The sequence below is a fragment of the Caretta caretta genome, chromosome 4 (assembly GCF_965140235.1).
Source record: "Caretta caretta isolate rCarCar2 chromosome 4, rCarCar1.hap1, whole genome shotgun sequence".
NCBI classification, from domain to species: domain Eukaryota; kingdom Metazoa; phylum Chordata; order Testudines; family Cheloniidae; genus Caretta; species Caretta caretta.
Window position 1 is genome coordinate 94943015 of NC_134209.1, and position 13912 is coordinate 94956926.

The window sequence follows — 13912 nt, forward strand, 5'->3', positions numbered from 1 at the left end:
AGTTTATAACAGGATATATTATTAAAATGGTTTAGGGGACTACTCAGTAGGTTTTAATTGCATCCAAACAGAGGCAACGTTCGCTTAACATATAAAGCGCCAACTGTCATTTCAGGGATTTTTCTTTTTAAACAAGTGCCCTGTTTAAACATAAGTGTTAAAGGGAATGTGTATACAAATGTGGGAAAGACTAGACAGTATTCTAATGGTGTGGGAAGACCAATGTTTTGTATTCAATGGCCAAAAATATTCCTAAAAAGTGAGGTTTAAGTTGTAGTCTTCACTCTAGTGTGAAGTGTAGTCTTCACAACACTACTGTTGTGTGCTTTAAGGAACATTCCTTTGGAAAGGATAGACTAAGTGTCTCCAGCAATTTTAATGCATTCAGAAAAGAAACTAGTTTTCTATTTTAATAATTTGTTTTTAAAAAACTTGTCAAATGGGAAAAAATCCATCCCAATCAGTTTGCTAAAACTATATAAAAATGACATCTCTTTCCTAGACCACTCTCCCTACACTCCCCCATATGCTCCTAGAAGAGGCTGGAACCTGCCTTAGGGTCTGTCACAGGGACCACTTAAGCAGCCAGCCTATCTTAAAAAAAATCAAGCTTATGCTCAAATAAATTGGTTAGTCTCTAAGGTGCCACAAGTACTCATTTTCTTTTTGCGAATACAGACTAACATGGCTGTTACTCTGACACCTGTGAATTTTAGTAATTTTATTTACTGAGGGTTAAATAAAAAAAGTGTTAATCTTTCCTTAAACTGCTAAAGGATGTGCCCAAAGTCTATTTAAATGTGTGTGTAAAGATCAGCCAAAACCACTGGTCCAAATCAATCCAGTTTTGCAAATAGTTTCAGTGCCCCCCAAAAATGTATTTTTTGGCAAATTTACTGTGTGCTGAAAAACTTTGCCTGGCTCTAATACTTAAACCAAGCATCCATTTACATCCATAGTTATCCTACATGACTGGCACGGGAAAATTTTACATAACTAAAGTTGATTACTTGCTTTGCAGGATTCCAAGAAGGGAATTAATAAAACTCAGATGTGTGGAGTATGTGTCATTGATTATACCTGGGATTAGTGCCTATTCTCCACCTCCATACATTAAGCTTGTAGGACCAAGTGTGTTTTTTGACTTATACCCACAGCCTCTTAAATTTAATTTATGTTGTAGATAGTGTTATGGTGAGTAGCTACAAAGCTGAGCAGTTCATGCCTGTCATATGAGCAAAGTGGCATTCTTCTGTCCCTTCCTGATGGTATACAAAATTATTTTTTCCTACTATCCGTATCTGGATAAATCAAAGGGGCTTCAGGTGTCCTACCAGCTTTGAGGCTGTCACAAAATCACTGTTTTGCCTGAGACATTAAAATAAAATGTAGTAACATTAATAGACAAACTAAAACAGCTACATTAAACATTTTAAATTAGTCATCAAGTCAGCAGTAATGCTGAATACTTGGCACCTGTGTAATTTTCTTTTCCAGATTCTCCTCAAATGAAAGATTAGGCATACTTTTTTTACAATTAGTAATTAACCATTGGAACAATTTACCAACGGTTGTGGTCGATTCTCCATCACTGACCATTTTTAAATCAAGATGAGATGTTCTACTAAAAGATATGCTCTAGGAATTATATTAAGGAAGTTCTGGGGCCTGTTTTGTTCAGGAGGACAGACTAGATCAAAATTGTCCATTCTGGCCTTCGAATCTGTGGAAAAAAGTGGCTATATAAAACAGCAAGCACAGCCTTCCCTTCATAGTAGTAAATAAAAATCTAGTAATTTTGTTACTTTTAGCAATCTGGGAAGTCAAGAGGGAAGATTGTGTGTGTTGGAAAAGTTAGTTAACTCTTATTACAAACATCAGTGCAGAACTTAACAGTGGGAGTGTCCATTGAGTTAACTGTCCAACAGCAGCGTGAGGGACAAATTAGTTTCTATTTTACCATTGCATAGGTTTAATAATGAAACTTAAATTTTACAATACTTAATATTCATGCATTAGAACATTGGTTCTTTTTAAACATTGGTATGAAAAGAATGGTGGCTTTTTAAAAATTGGCCATTGTCATCACCCTTCAGCAAACTGGGTTGCAAGTTGATGAGAGACTGAAATGCCATGAATCCCTCAGCCCCACAATAACCAACAAAATTGATTCCCTCTTACAGAGAGCTTTTCACCTGAGGATACTGAAGCACTTTATAAACTTAAACCTCAGCCTGTAGTGAAGCAAGTCTCATACCCAATTTACAGTTAGGCAAAGTGTGACGTGCACATTTAGGGGAGCCTAGGTAAGTTACTGAGAGGCGGTGAGGGAAGAACTGGGAATGAGAATAGGACTCAAGACTCCTAGGCCCTGGTCCCTGAGCTAAACAGGAGTTTAGAAGCCAATTAAATTACCTACAAATGTATCTGACAAAGGGAAAGCAAGGTTGTGGCCCTAAAGGAATTGCTAGGGTTTTCCCAGGGGGCTTGTCTCTGACCTGGAGAGGGCTCACCAGAGCAAGCTAGTCTTGATCCTTGAAAGGACACAGATACCACTTTCTGCTCAAGGATTGGTACACAAGTAGAAATTCTTTGAAAACAAATATTTAAAAAAAAACGTAAGAAGTTACAGGAAATTTACTAAAGAAAGAATGCATCAAACATAAAACATAATAGAATTACATTCAAATACACAGTGCAGCACACAAAGACACAGACTATATAATGTATAGCAATGTAATCATTCACTTAAGACAGTCACATTTAACATGTAACACTAACAATTTAATACCTAACAACTGTCTACATTAATATGTACATTAACATTCTGTGAGGGCTGATCATAAAATCATAGGACTGGAAGGGACCTCAAGAGGTCACTTAGTCCATCCATGAGTGCAGGGGACTGGACTAAGTATTATCTAGATCAGGGGTGGCCAACCTGTGGCTCCAGAGCCACGTGCGACTCTTCAGAAGTTAATACACGGCTCCTTGTACAGGCACTGACTCCGGGGCTGGGGCTACAGGTACTAACTTTCCAATGTGCCGGGGGGTGCTCACTGCTCAATCCCTGGTTCTGTCACAGGCTCTGCCCCCACTCCACCCCTTCCCCTGAGTCTGCCATACCCTCGCTCCTCCCCGTCCCCACCAGAGCCTCCTGCACGCCACAAAACAGCTGATCGGCAGGGCTGCTGGTGGGTGGGAGGCGCTGGGAGCGGGGTGTGGAAGTTGCTGACGTATTACTGTGGCTCTTTGGCAATGTACACTGGTAAATTCTGGCTCCTTCTCAGGCTCAGGTTGGCCGCTCCTGATCTAGACCATCCCTGACAGGTGTTTGTCAAACCTGCTCTTAAAAATTTCTACTGATGGAGATTTCACAGCCTCCCTAGGCAATTTATTCCAGTGCTTCACCACCCTGTCAGGAAATTTTTCCTAATGTCCAACCTAAACCATCTGTGCTGCAATTTAAGCCCATTGCTTCTTGTCCTGTTCTCAGGTTAAGGAGAACAATTTTTATCCCTCCTCCTTGTCACAACCTTTTACGTACTTGAAAAGGTATGTCCCCGCTCAGTCTTGTCACAGGATGGGTAGGGGAAAGCTCACTCAGACACAGGCATCCAGCTTTGTTGACAGATGCACCCATACATTCCTTAATAATAGATGGGGATTTACACTTACTTCTATTATTCCCTCTGTAGCTCTTGAGCCCTCAAGGTCCTTTTGCTCTGTCTCACTGCTGTTCCTCCCAGATGGTACACGACACCAGTGCTGATTATGGCAGGGAGCAACAGCTACAGAACTGCTGCTGGCAGAGGCTGTTGGTTTGGTTGCTATAGCAACCATTGCCAAGGCAACCTCAGGGTTCTTTTGCTGCTGCAACTGCTGCTTCTTGAGGCTTCTAGCAGGCAGTCTCTTTCTGGAACCCCAAAGCAACCCCCCGCCAAACTCTCACAAGACTCCACCCAAAATCCAGCTTGTTTTGCTTGCTACGTCTTGATGCCCCTTGTAAGTGGTGGTTCTTCAGAACCCCAAAGCAACCCCTTCCCAAAGCCTCACAAGAGTCTACCCAAAGCTGCCTAAGAACCCTCTTCTCGGGTAGAAGTCTTGCAGCTTCTGTTCTTCTTGAAGGTCTCAAACCATTAGGAATTCAGTCTAGTGGCTGTTGCCCTTATATACACTTTCCAGTCTACCCTGCTCAGCTCTGATTGGTTGCCTTTCAGTGGCATGATATTTTCTCAGTCTCTGATTGGTTGCTCTTTCAGTAGGGTGACATTCTCTTAGCCAATCAGCTACCTGCTTTCTAACTCATGTGTACCTACATGTGACTACTTCTCCCTGGCACCATCTTGGGTTCTAGGAGTTCCTAAAAAGTTCTAGGTGATCTTTCCCTGTATCTGCCATTTTGGTCCTCTATATTGGATTTTATAAATTTAAACTATTAATTTTTATTTATTTTAAGCCTTAATTTTAAAACTAATTACTATTTTATGCACACTAAAGTGTCCTGATACTGTCATCACTCTTTTTATGTCCAATTGAGAAAAAATTTACAAATTTAAACCCCCTTTCAAGGTTTTTCTGCAAGCCTTTTTTCAAAACTTTCAAGGCAAAAATCTCTCACTACACTGTAGTCCCCACTTGAGCTTAGGGTAAAATAAGTATATAACTACTTAACTCAATTGACCTGAACAAAAGCAGTGAGAGAATTTCTTTAATTCTGTACCTAATCAAAAAATGTTAACAAGTAAGCAACCAGCAACACATCATTCAGTATGTGGGATTTTTGTAATTCACGATTATCTTTGGGTTCTTTCTTTAATCTGATTGTAAACAAGTTTGATTTGAGTTTAATCTTTAACCTGTTTTTACTAAGACTTGAGCATAGTGGAGTAAGGTCTTTATTCCCACATGGACATAAACATGTATACATGACCCACAACATACCTGAATAATGGTACAGTGCTATGGTTCACATGAACCACTTTACCTAAACAAAGGTAATCAAATGTTACATTTCATGGCATTAAAAAAACAGATTTTATACTACTCCATAATCCACACCCTAATTCAGGAGTTGGTACCATTAAGGTAATTAGGACTACTTGTGGAGTAAATATCGGTCCCTCAATTAGCCTGTCCTTCAAAAAAACCAACCAAAAAACCATCCAGGTAAGGCATCCTATCATCATCAGTAGTGAATGCAATTCATTTACAATATTCTGCATAAAGTAGGACAGTACTTCTTTGTGTGTGCTCTAAATTACCCAAGCAGCTCTTTTAGTTTTATCAAGTGTCCCCTTAACAAGTACTGTGGCTGCCTCTTGTGCAAAATAGCCTGGATTTGTTGACTTTCAAGTTATGCTGCAAAAAGAAAAGGAGTACTTGTGGCACCTTAGAGACTAACCAATTTATTTGAGCATAAGCTTTCGTGAGCTACAGCTCACTTCATCGGATGCATCATGTTATGCTGCAGGACTCATTTATTTCACCTGCCTTTCGAAGAGAGCCAGGAGGCTTGAGGTATAAGCTGATGTATGATTTGAATTTTGTATTTAATTCCAAGCTGCTACTTCTTACAAGGGGCGAGCTGCCTGAATTGCATTTTTGGTTCTGTAATTTTAAACAACTGGCAGGGTGGTCAAAGTCTATGGATGGGTGGCCTTTTTGTTATGCTACATAAAAAAAAATAAGTCAATAAAGCAAGGGTCCAGTGGGAAAAATAGTGTGTGAGGATATAATTGAAGACTGTCATAATACATGTGGACAAAGAATCTAATTAAGGTTGCACGGGCAACTTTAATTTTGGCATTTCCTTACATTTGAGTGCTTGACTTTGCAACCTTAATGTTCATCTAATTTAGCTTTCTATGTAATTTCCTAAGTTAAAAAACAGTAAAAATTTGTTCCATGTGATGATGATGATTTTGTTTTTTCATATTGATACAGAACATCATCATCCTTGATATAGAGCATCATCAGGATTGCGGTCTTTAAATCCACAGCACATATCCATTATGATATAGTCTTTAATTACATGATCACATACTATTTTTGCACCAGACTTGTGCAATTCAGTGCACAGGCTGGATGGTGAGCAGGTTTTCAATATTATGTTTTCTCCTCATTGTTTAATATGTAGCCCCAAGCTTTATTTACTGCTGATAGGATTATTCTGCAGATAGGATAGATAGATAGATTATTCTGCAGAGAGGATTATTAATGTCTTCATGGACTTTTTTCCTTTGGTATCTGAGTTCTTCACAAACACTAACTTATTTTCACAACACCTCTGTAAAATGAGTAGGGAATATCCCTGTTTTACAGATGGTGAACCAAGGTACACTGATTAAGGTAAAAAATACCCCCTAATTTTGGGGTGGCCAATTGGAGACACTTAGGACCTGATTTTTCAGAGTACTTAGCATTATCTAACACTTTATACACTCAAAGCATAGCTCCCCTTGCCTTCAGTTGCAGCTGTCAGTGCTCAGTACTTCTGCAAATCAAAAGCCAAAATATCGAGTTGGACACCCAGAAAATGAGGAACACAGAATTTTAGTGGCCATCTGTGGAAAAACCTGGTTTATGTGACCTACCCAGAATCATATAGGAATTCTGATACAGGCAGAGGTAGAATCAGATTCACAAGGGCAGAATTCAACTGCAAAACCATGAGACCTTCCTTTCTCTTCCTGCAATTCCTTGTCTGATCCACTACACACCTTCCAATTTCTGCAAATGAGGCATGGGTCCTACACACAACACTTTCCTTCACTACACAACCATTATTCATTCCCAGCACAGGCCTGTGCTGTGCACTAAATGAGGCAGGGCACCTGTGGAAAAAATATGTGACTATGTAATCAAAGACTATCTTAATGCATAGGTACAAGTGGGCCACATTATTGTTGCACAAGAAACTTAATTCTGGCATTTTCTATCTTTCAAGTGCTTTGCAAGCAATTCTTTAACATAGTTTTTTGGATGTAATATACAGAGTAGGGCAGCTTCTGTGCCATGCTTTCTGAGAGATTCAGTACAGAAGTCGCGTCTCAGGGGGAGGTAGGGTGGGGCAAAAGTTACTTTAAACCACATTTGTGCTACTAAGAGTCTTCTTTCAAGACCAGGAGACACTGTGGACACTAGTGTAAGTTAGAGCAGCCCCAGGGACCACTTACGCTGGCCTTTTGCTGCACCTGTGCTGGTGTCCAACGTACTGTATTTGCCCAGCTTCTTGTGGCTCTCCTACAGCTTCAATGTGCCACCAGACCAGTGACCAGTATGTGACCCAATGTACTTATTGTTTTTATTAATTGTCACTCTCTGCTCTATTCTTCAGTCACTTAATTTGTTTTTCACTCTGTGTCTGCTCCATTTTCCATTCTATATTTTTCATTGGTTATGTCTCCTCTGTGCAATGCAGATGCCATAATTTTCCAGATGAACTTTCAAACCATGCTTACGTGGGTTTGAAGTGAGGAAAAATGCATTTGTCTATTCTGGTCTCTAACTCCTATTTTTCAGTGAGGGTTATATTCCAGAGCATTATGATAGAACGTTAGCATGAAAACAGAACGCCCCAGAGCAGGGGCAGGAAACTTTTTGGCCTGATGGTTGCATCGGGTTTCTGAAATTGTATGGAGGACCAGTTAGGGGAGGCTATGCCTCCCCAAACAGCCAGGCATTGCCCGGCTTCTGCCCCCTATCCGATGCCCCCACTTCTCGCCCCTGATGGCCCCCCCCCGGGACTCTTGCCCCATCCAACCTCCCCTGTTCCCTGAAGGCCCCCCAGGGACCTCTGCCCCATCCACCCCCAATGCTCTTGGTCCCCTGACTGCCCCCGGACTCCCTGCCCCTAACTGCCCCCCGCTGCCCCATCCAACCCCTCCTCCTTCCTGACTGCCCCCCGGACCCCTGCCCCATCCAACCACCCCTTCTCCCTGACTGCCCCGGATCCCTTGCCCCTAACTGCCCCCTTCCCCTAACTGCCCCCCACCAGTCCATTCAACCTCCCCTCTCCTTCCTGACTGCCCCCCCCGAACCCCTGCCCCCATTCAACCCCCATTCCCCTCCCTCTGACCGTCCTGACCCCTACACATGCCCCTGACCACCCCCCGAACTCCCCTGCCCTCTATCCGACCTCCCCGCTCCCTGCCCCCTTACCGCACTGCCTGGAGCACTGGTGGCTGGCCGTGCAGCTGCACCAGGACAGGCAGCCGTGCCGCGCAGCACAGAGCACTGGGTCAGGACGGGCTCTGCACCCCCGCAGCCCAGAGCATTTTGCCGCGTGACAGCATGGCTGTGGGGGAGAGGGGACAGCCTCCCGAGCCAGGAGCTCGGGCCAGGCAGGACGGTCCCGCAGGCCAGATGTGGCCCACGGGCCGTAGTTTGCCCACCTCTGCCCTAGAGGCTGTGTCTTGGCTATGTATATTGGGAAATCCAGTGCAATCCACACCTTATTTTAACCCTGATTACAGGTCTCACTTTTACTCTCTCTAATTACACAGTATAAAACCAATGAAAAGGGTGATAGGTAAGCAAAATAATGTCATATCAAATTCTCTGCTAACCTTATTACCAGTGAAATTGCCTGACTGAGCAACCATCTCATCAGTGTTGTGGAGATCAATTGTATCCACCTCTGAAAACTCATTTTATTGATCACAACTTGCTCAGATTTGTGTGATTTCATGCTCCTGAACAATTTTATTTGATGATGAGAATGTTATAAGCCAGGTCACAATACTACTTATTTTAGAAAGCCATTTAATGTTTTCTTATGATCTAGCCTCCTTCTCCCCATTGACTGAGGACTATTTGAAGATAAGATTGGTGAATGGTCAAAATGCTTTGAAGTTGGAAAGTGCCATATAAGTGCTAGGTATTATTAAGTGTAAAAATTCCCAAGGCTCAGGTTAAACTTGATCTGTACAGTTGTTTGTATCTTCAAAGTCCTCATGCAATGGCAGTAACATTCTCGCTATTTGATTTGTTCTAATTTAACCAAAACACAGTTAACTGAGTGTATTATATTCCCTGTCCTAAAATGATTTTTGAGGGGTAAATCAACTGCGTTTACTTGTACAAATATTTAGAAATCTAAATTCCATTTTTATTTTCGGACTATTGGAGTTGAAATACTGGAGTCATTCTTATCTGTTACATTCCTCTGTTGTACTGGAGTATTCACCAGATCTAGATTCACATTTAATAGGGTTAAAGAATGCTGTGACCCTTGCCCCATGATTGAGCATTACATTGTTGCAGCAGGTTTCAGAGTAACAGCCGTGTTAGTCTGTATTCGCAAAAAGAAAAGGAGTACTTGTGGCACCTTAGCGACTAACCAATTTATTTGAGCAAAAGCTTTCGTGAGCTACAGCTCACTTCATCGGATGCCTACTGTGGAAAGTGTAGAAGATCTTTTTATACACACAAAGCATGAAAAAATACTTCTCCCCACCCCATTCTCCTGCTGGTAATAGCTTATCTAAAGTGATCACTCTCCTTACAATGTGTATGATAATCAAGGTGGGCCATTCACTTGGTAAACTTAAATTAGTTCCTCTTCTCTCAGTTTCTGGTTTGCAGAACAAACATTTACTGTAGTTTCCAATTTGCGTATTCCTCTTGGACCTCATCCCTCCATGTGCTCAGTGCCTTGAACTCTCACTGAAGGGAGTGAGATTTGCACCATTAATTTTGTTTATAGTGTTGTTGTAGCCATGTTGGTCCCAGGATATGAGAGAGACAAGGCAGGGGAGGTCATATCTTTTATTGGACCAACTTCTCTTGGTGAAAGCTTGTCTCTCTCACCAACAGAAGTTGGTCCAGTAAAATATATGACCTCCTCTGCCTTGTCTGTCTCTCCCTGAATTCTGGCACCCAATGTTTCACAGGCTCAGGCTCCTTGGCCCTTGATCCTACAAGCTGCTCCATTGATTTTAGTGGGGCTCTGCAGGCACACAGGGTGCCCCCATGCCAGGCAGTTTGCAGGAACAGAGCCTCAGTGTAGGGGAAAACAGATTTGTGGTGAGGAACTGGCAATATGTGTCATGTGAGTGTGGAGCTCCTATGGACAACCTCTCGTCTCCACATACAGGAACAGATATGAGCACATATGTGTAGGAGATGTGTTGTCTGATGATCAAAGGATGGAACTTGGAGTTAGGCTCTGCAGTATTCTAATCCTGGCTCTGACACCCTCTCTGGCCTTGTCTTAATTTTTCTACCTCAATTTCCCCATCTATAAATGGGAGATTATACTACCCACTTGCTTCCCTATGTCATGGAGATGTTGTGCGGATTAACTCCTTAATATTTGCGAAGGGCTCCAAAGATGAAAAATACTAGTATACATAAATAGGTTGATGACACATAGGAGTTCCATTCTCTCTTCTGCAGAATATACTCAAACCGCATATATATTTGCAAGCTGCTGTGGTTATGAAACCTTCTAAATGCAAGTTAAAACAGGTAAGGCTAAGGATCTGTTGTGCAACCAAGTAAAAGGGCTTGGGTTTAGTTTATACACACTGAAAGAGAGTTACTATCATCTTGAGGAAATAGATAATAGAAATGAGTTTAGTAATTCCACATACCCATTAGTTCTTTTCCACATTGCTGAATTAATTTTGCTCATAGCTTTAATCTTCTACAGAACAGCTAATTAAAAAGGCTACTTTTTGATTGCAACAAATAACCATAATCATTTCAATCCCTTGTCTGCTCTGGGTGTGTTTGTTTAGCAATAATATTTGCATGGTGTAATTTAAATGTTGATTTCATTCTGGTGCTAGAGAATCACTTTGAGTGTTTCTTCTTCCAGATGGCTATCAGCTGGGACTCATCATTGACAGGCCCAGGGAGAGGGTGGCAAAGAGTTAAGCTTGGGTGAGGGTTGGCTCTGAGCCCTTGGAAAAGGCTTATATATGCTGCAAAATTAAATCAGAAACTTTCTAGGGAAAGTTGGTCCTGTATGCTCCCAGAGAGGTAATAACGAGGGGTTTAATTCAATTGCAAGGGGGTTGATTGTTTAAGACTTATTAAAGGTTTTGGTATAATAAACCCCAGCATTTTAGTATTTCTAAAATGTATAAATTGATCAAACTCTCACTGATAAAATGATTGTAAGACAGTTTTTACTTTATTTCTTAATAGCTGTGGTAAGAAATTAACTTTAAGCAACTGGCTTTTTAAAATTCTGCCACACATACTGTGTAACTTGAATTCTGCTTTGATAATTCTCTACCAATTTGATAAGTAACCTTATGTAAGCCTCCTGTAAGCAAAAAAGCTCTGAGGGTAATTTCTACATTCTTTATCTGAGGCTTTTCCCAAGGAAGTCAAGCTAGTTAGCATCCTTACAACTTGATTAAGTTGCCTATGATCTAATGGAGTTTGTCTATTTCTTACTAATACTGGCAAGTGATGTCTCAGGCTGGGGTGGGAGGGTTTGTTCCCACTCCTGTCTATGAGGTGGCTTTGGAGCTGTGGGATGGAAGCGCTTTCCAGGTGCAAAGCATCTTGCCTTAATAGAAATTAAATTGGTTTTGCATTTGTTTGAAAATTGAAAGTTCTGTGCAGTGTCTACTAGGCCATTTTAAATAATGCTTTATAGAGAGAGAGAGCTCATTCTGCTGAAACCAAATCTGATTTAACAATGGTTAGGGCCAAGGCTGAAGTCAATCAGTTTTTTAATTGATACAATTGTTTAAGAACAACTATTTAAAAAAAAACTGAAGTCACACTTGTTCAAGAAGCTGCAAATGTACCTGGCTTCCTCGCATGGGGACTTGGGATGCTGATCCTGCAAATTACTGAATGTAAATGGATCCACATTGAAGTCAATAGGGCTCTGCCTCCAAGCAGCTCAGAGATTTGCCCCTAGTCTCAAGGTGCCACAAGTACTCCTTTTCTTTTTGCGAATACAGACTAACACGGCTGTTCCTCTAAAAGAAATCTGTGTTAGAGGCAAGACCAGAAACTATGGCTCCCAGCAGCTAAGTCCAGATCTCTGCTACCAGACTACAGTGCATCCAATCGGGTCACTTAATCTCTGTATCTTTATTTCTGTCTCTCAAATGGAGATACTGATCTGACTCCCCTGTGTGAGTATCCATCCCATAGCCCTCTTGCTTAATGCAAAGCTAGCATCTAGTTTACAGTCACTCCCATGTAATGACTTGGAGAGGTGTGTGGGAAAGAGTTCACCACCTAACAAATATGTGGGCCAACTGTCAGACCAATGAAATTATTTTATGCAGGAGTATGTTACTAGAGGTAGTTTTAAGGGAAGGAAACTTCGATGAGGAGAAAGGGGGTGTTGGTACTACACTGTCCAGCAAGCTGCCATAATGTGTTGTGTCAAAGCAGCATTGAACAAGCTAAGGATGGGAACAGAGGAGTGGCTGAGCCACTCCTCTCTCGCCCCTGACTTTATGGCCTCAGTCAGTGGGGCTGACATGGAGCAGGATAGTCATGAGGTGACAAAAACTGATGTCTCAATGACTTGCCAGGAAGGGTGGGAGGGAGCACTTTGCAAGGAGAATGGTATTCAGGAGACCTGGGACCTTACCTTCTACCACCCTCAATTACACACCTCTCCCATGCGGCACACTAGCAGGTACTTGTCTCCTGCAGCAGGAGAATAGGGCTCCTGGGTTCTACTCCTGGTTCTGCCACTAAATTCCTGGGTGACCCTGGGCAAGTCTCTTAACTTCTCTGACTCCCTATCTATAAAATGGACGTAACGTTATTGAATTACCTCACAGGGGGACAATGCATTGTCTACATTTTAATGGTTAAGTAAATTATTACGGTGCAAAGTCTATTAGTTGGTGCCTGCTGCAGCTTGGGGTAGCAGTGCACAGGGGAGACTATTCCTGTCAGTAGCCTAGCTATGCTGCCTTTCACAGAGTGTGCAGGACAGGGATGTTATCAGGATATATGTAAAATGAGAATTACTAGAAGGGGCTTGAAGGGGAGAGTGTTTGGCAGAAGCATTTGCTGTGGAAAGAGAATCTGATATATAAAGACAATGAAAGAGAAACAGCAGTGGGGCTTCTAAGCCATGCTGAAGAGGTGGCAGAGTGGTCCAAGCACAACATTTTGAGATATTTAGCGACCAGTTCAAACGTAGGCAGGATTAGATCAGCTGTTCATCTTCAAGGCAGATAGACTGAGCTCCATGCAGTTTGCTGTGGGAAGTATTCTGGCCAGGCCCTAAAAACTGGAGCTCCATGTGGACATTGGAGAGTATATGATGCATTTTGCAAGAGAAGGTTTTCTCAGTGTCATTCAACAGACCATCCTCCCACTCAGCCACCCATCTTGTGCTGTCGTTGGCAGGTGGCCTCCACCCCAGAGGACATGGCCCTCTAGTTCAGTGGTGCTTTATGTATATATTTTGGAGAGTGTGCTGAATAAAAAATGCTGTGTAAAATGTTACAGGATACTACTCAACCTGGACATATTGAATCAAAATGTCTGCTTTCTTTGGGCCGTAGCCAGGGAACAGATTTTTCCCTGATAACCTTCATTATCGCTAACGGTTATAATATCTGAATTAGAGAGTATGAGCATAAATTTTAACTAACAGGACTGATTTTGTGACAAAGGCCCCAAATCTGTGCCATGTACAAGGGCTGGAAACCAGTCACATCATCCCACCAGGGAACATTCCTGTCAAAAGGAATATTCCTTGGTAGCTATGGGCCAATGGAACACTCTTACACTGCACCCGGTCTACATGGGTATTTTGGGGGAAGGCTGGACTAGGTCTAACCCCTCTGTGCTCTGACTCTTCTGGGTTGCTGAACACTCATTCCCTTGGGGACCATTGCAATCTGGACAGAAGTCAAGCATTTAGAAGATGGGAAATGCCAAATTAAGACTTATAGTTCAATCTCAATGC

General features: G+C 42.0%; 1 long non-coding RNA gene across 2 annotated transcripts in view; it reads right to left on the bottom strand.

The window, feature by feature from the left end:
* Positions 1-4122, bottom strand: part of LOC125635859 (uncharacterized) — a 257290-nt gene extending 253168 nt beyond the window's left edge. For both annotated transcript variants that reach the window (XR_012668156.1, XR_007356402.2), the window contains exon 1: positions 3679-4122. This is a non-coding gene — a long non-coding RNA (uncharacterized LOC125635859). The remainder of the gene's footprint in view (positions 1-3678) is intronic.
* Between the last annotated feature and the right edge of the window lie 9790 nt (positions 4123-13912).